The 4,969-nt window shown below is 47.4% G+C and overlaps 1 non-coding gene and 1 pseudogene across 1 annotated transcript; both read right to left on the bottom strand.

Annotated features, from left to right (window-relative positions):
• Positions 1–376: 376 nt before the first annotated feature.
• Positions 377–531, bottom strand: LOC136042572 (5.8S ribosomal RNA; annotated as a pseudogene).
• A 2,021-nt stretch (positions 532–2,552) lies between these two features.
• On the bottom strand, positions 2,553–4,361 carry LOC136042574 (small subunit ribosomal RNA). The gene has a single exon (XR_010621351.1). It is a non-coding gene; the product is annotated as a small subunit ribosomal RNA (ribosomal RNA).
• Positions 4,362–4,969: the final 608 nt, after the last annotated feature.

Here is a 4,969-nt window from a genome sequence, read left to right as displayed (position 1 = left end):
TTATACACTCAGTACACCCATAATGTGTAACACCTCCTCTAAGTTCCACCAAAAAGGAGCTCAATTACCATTACCCAGTTGGGTGACAAGTAAAAGGGTGATCCACAAGAGGCATAGCCCTGGGCCTTGTCTTACTTTATGAGATCACTTGCACTCCTTGTACTATTGATTCCCTTAACCAATAGCCTACAACAAAGAGGGAAATGAGACCAGTAAGTGAGACCAAATACCTCTCACCAAATCCTCTCAACATAAACAGTTGACACAAACTTGACGAGATCGCTTGCATTCTCTATAGGTGTTGACATCAACGGCCCTATAGAAGCAAGGAGCCTCGCAGTGACGGTATACCCAGACAACGTATGATAAAAACATCCGTCTCTCAGCCAGACGTAGTCCAAGCTCAAAGACTGGACATGCAATTTGCATTCAAAATATAGATGTTCCATGTGTCCTGCAGTTCGCATAGAATCACGCGTCTAGCTGTGTTCGTCTTCGTAATGTGAGCCAAGTGATCCATCCTCCAGGGTCATTCTAATGAATATTTCAAATTCTCCCTCAAACAAGGCCAATGCAATTGCACCCTTGCACACCTCAAGCCGTGCGCTATTGGGGCAAGCTCACCTTCAATCCCTTTAGTCTCGTGGAATGGTATCCATGATCCTTGAATCACAGAACCACTCTAGTCCCCAATATGACTATTTTTCACTACGAATTCACACGTAGAAAATATACATCGAGATGTCAAGAGCATGTTGGCATATTGCTTGCAAAATCGATGCTACATTAGTGCAGTCGCAGTGCAAGACTTTGGCTCACCCGAGGACTTCCGCGCCTCTCTTTTGACGAAGCCAATCCCTTCGTCTCGCACCACTTGGGCCCTCAGGAAGGGTAAAGAGTGCTTCCCGGGCCCCACCAAAATGTTGCTGGGGCAGCAACTACCACAGTGTTAGTAATCTAATGTCCATTATTTTTCAGATGGCATGACTTGTGGCCCTCGTACAAAACTCAAGATGTGTCACAAGCTTTGCAGGCTCTCGTTTCCTCACAAGAGCCCCCGTCTGCAAAAGCAAGGTCCCAATCTAGTTGTGCTGCCAAAAATCCCATTACCATCCTAGAATAATGGCCACAGATACCAAGACAAAATATGATAGATTGGGACCTTGCAAAAGCAAGGTCCCAATCTAGTTGTGCTGTCAAAAATCCCACTACCATCTTAGAATAATGGCCACAGATACCAAGACCTCGAGACAAATAACCCAGTATATCATCTCGAGATCCCCCACACAAACATAGGCAGCAACACTCACCTCAGTGTTTGGTTTGTCTCAACAGGGACGTCAAAGTAATTCCATTGACTTGGCTACCTTCACAAGCTTTGCATGCTCCCACTTCTCTGAGAGCCCCCACTACAGAGCTAGTTCAAGTCCTCAAAGTCAGTCAATGGTCTCACCGATTCTCCATTAAATCAACAAACCAAACTTTTTAGGCAAATCCACCACAATGGATTGCCGTCAAAGCCCACCATTCCTCAAGACTCCGTTGAGCACTCCATTGTTCAACGAATGGCCCCCATGAATGATGCTGCAAAAGGTTACCACCCCCTCACAATAGGCAAAACCGACTTGTGCACCTCAAACATCAAACACGGGGACGTGTGTCAATAACAACGATTCGGAAAAAACTACTGACCACACGTGGCCAAGAAGTCTCCTTCTCGTTTATCAAACGCTAATGATCCTACCGCAGGTTCACCTACGGAAACCTTGTTACGACTTTTACTTCCTCTAAAGGATCAAGTTTGAACAACTTTCAACCACACCACGAGCGGCCCGGAGGCTGCCCTGGCGAGTCGTCCGAAGTTCTCACTAAATCATTCAATCGGTAGTAGCGACGGGCGGTGTGTACAAAGGGCAGGGACGTAATCGACGCAAGCTAATGACTTGCGCCTACTAGGGATTCCTGGTTCATGGGTATCCTTGTAGTCCCCAATCCCAGCCACGGAAGAGGTTCAGCGGTTACCCGGTCCTCTCGGACAGGGAGGACGCGCTGATTCTTCCAGTGTAGCGCGCGTGCAGCCCAGGACATCTAAGGGCATCACAGATCTGTTATTTCTCACTATCATATGGTATCATATGGCCACTAGGATCAACAGGGACGTCAAAGTAATTCCATTGACTTGGCTACCTTCACAAGCTTTGCATGCTCCCACTCCTCTGAGAGCCCCCACTACAGAGCTAGTTCAAGTCCTCAAAGTCAGTCAATGGTCTCACCGATTCTCCATTAAATCAACAAACCAAATTTTTTAGGCAAATCCACCACAATGGATTGCCGTCAAAGCCCACCATTCCTCAAGACTCCGATGTGCACTCCATTGTTCAACGAATGGCCCCCATGAATGATGCTGCACAAGGGTACCACCCCCTCACAATAAGCAAAACCGACTTGTGCACCTCAAACATCAAACACGGGGACGTGTGTCAATAACAACGATTCGGAAAAAACTACTGACCACACGTGGCCAAGAAGTCTCCTTCTCGTTTATCAAACGCTAATGATCCTTCCGCAGGTTCACCTACGGAAACCTTGTTACGACTTTTACTTCCTCTAAAGGATCAAGTTTGAACAAATTTCAACCACACCACGAGCGGCCCGGAGGCTGCCCTGGCGAGTCGTCCGAAGTTCTCACTAAATCTTTCAATCGGTAGTAGCGACGGGCGGTGTGTACAAAGGGCAGGGACGTAATCGACGCAAGCTAATGACTTGTGCCTACTAGGGATTCCTGGTTCATGGGGATCCTTGCAGTCCCCAATCCCAACCACGGAAAAGGTTCAGCGGTTACCCGGTCCTCTCGGACAGGGAGGACGCGCTGATTCTTCCAGTGTAGCGCGCGTGCGGCCCAGGACATCTAAGGGCATCACAGACCTGTTATTGCTCACTCTCATATGGCTAGACGCCACTTGTCCCTCTAAGAAGAGCGATCCACCACTAGGATCCATCATCTATTTAGCACGCTAGAGTCTCGTTCGTTATCGGAATTAACCAGACAAATCGCTCCACCAACTAAGAGCGGCCATGCACCACCACCCACTGAATCAAGAAAGAGCTCTCAATCTGTCAATCCTTCCAGTGTCCGGGCCTGGTGAGGTTTCCCGTGTTGAGTCAAATTAAGCCGCAGGCTCCACTCCTGGTGGTGCCATTCCGTCAATTCCTTTAAGTTTCAGCTTTGCAACCATACTTCCCCCGGAACCCAAACACTTTGGTTTCCCGGAAGCTGCCCACGGAGTCATTCAAGTAACGTCTGCGGATCGCTGGTTGGCATCGTTTATGGTTAGAACTAGGGCGGTATCTGATTGCCTTCGAACCTCTAACTTTCGTTCTTGATTAATGAAAACATCCTTGGTGAATGCTTTCGCAGTAGTTTGTCTTGTGACGGTCCAAGAATTTCACCTCTAGCGTCGCAGTACGAATGCCCCCGTCTGTCTCTGTTATCCATTACCTCAAGTCCAGAAAACCAACATAATAAGACCGAGGTCCTATTCCATCATTCCATGCTGTGATATTCAGGCGTGGTGCACCTGCTTTAAGCACTCTAATTTGTTCAAAGTAAACGTATCGGCCACCCAGGACACTCGGTTAAGAGCACCCCGAACGATCCAATGAATTGTCCGATCGAGGCAGTGACCATCGTGAGGCGGCACCACCCGACCGAGACCCATATCCAACTACGAGCTTTTTAACCGCAGCAACTTTAATATACGCTATTGGAGCTGGAGTTACCGCGGCTGCTGGCACCAGACTTGCCCTCCAATGGATCCTCGTTAAAGGATTTAAAGTGAACTCATTCCAATCACAGGGCCTCAGATGAGTCCTGCATCGTTATTTTTCGTCACTACCTCCCCATGCTGGGAGTGGGTAATTTGCGCGCCTGCTGCCTTCGTTGGATGTGGTAGCCGTTTCTCAGGCTCCCTCTCCGGAATCGATCCCCGATTCCCCGTTACCCGTTGCAACCATGGTAGGTGCATAGCCTACCATCGAAAGTTGATAAGGCAGACATTTGAAAGACACGTCGCCGGTGCGAGACCGTGCGATCGGCCATAGTTATTCAGAGTCACCAAAAGACGAGCCGAAGCCCGATTGGTCTTGATCTAATAAAAGCACCCCTTCCGTGAAGTTGGGGCAATTGTGCATGTATTAGCTCTAGAATTACCACAGTTATCCAAGTAGGATATAGTACGATCTAAGGAACCATAACTGATTTATTGAGCCATTCGCGGTTTCGCCCACTGGGGGCTTGTACTTAGACATGCATGGGTTAATCTTTGAGACAAGCATATGCTACTGGCAGGATCAACCAGGTAACACATTCAAGTTACCATCAGGCACATTAGAAAAGCATTGAAACAATGAGATTTCCCTCTAGGAGTAATGGTTAGACCGTTGCTCAAGCGGTAACCATGTGCTACACCAATACCAACAACATGTTTATCTAGGCTGAGATTCACTTTAGCCCCTGTCGACTGCTTCCATTCAACACGCTCAGTTTTTCTTTTCGATATTGACCCCCTCATATAAGGTCTGGGGATTATCGGCAGGGGTTCCGGTTGCAAATTTATAATTTTAACTAATTAAACACACTTTTTAACATTTTTCAACAGGGTCATTGAATCAAGCCAACCGACTGGCTAATGGACCAACAAGCCGTATCAATGCCAATTTCATACATACATTCAGGCCAAACTGTCAAATGATCTGTCAAAGTTTGACACACCAATTGGTGTAACTAAAGCAAGCTTTGCCGTGACAACAAACAGACCAAAACATTACCAGACAAGACCAAATGGAAATGAAAGGGAACACTAGAGCTCTCTCTTGGTCTCTTTTTCTCTCCTTGAGTCTCCCACTGGTATGCTAGTAAACTTTCCTCGATAGTGGTTTCCAATTCCACACACAATCACACTCATCCACT

Source organism: Artemia franciscana, unplaced genomic scaffold, assembly GCF_032884065.1.
Source record: "Artemia franciscana unplaced genomic scaffold, ASM3288406v1 Scaffold_1502, whole genome shotgun sequence".
NCBI classification, from domain to species: Eukaryota; Metazoa; Arthropoda; class Branchiopoda; order Anostraca; family Artemiidae; genus Artemia; species Artemia franciscana.
This window is presented reverse-complemented; position numbering and strand designations above follow the sequence as displayed.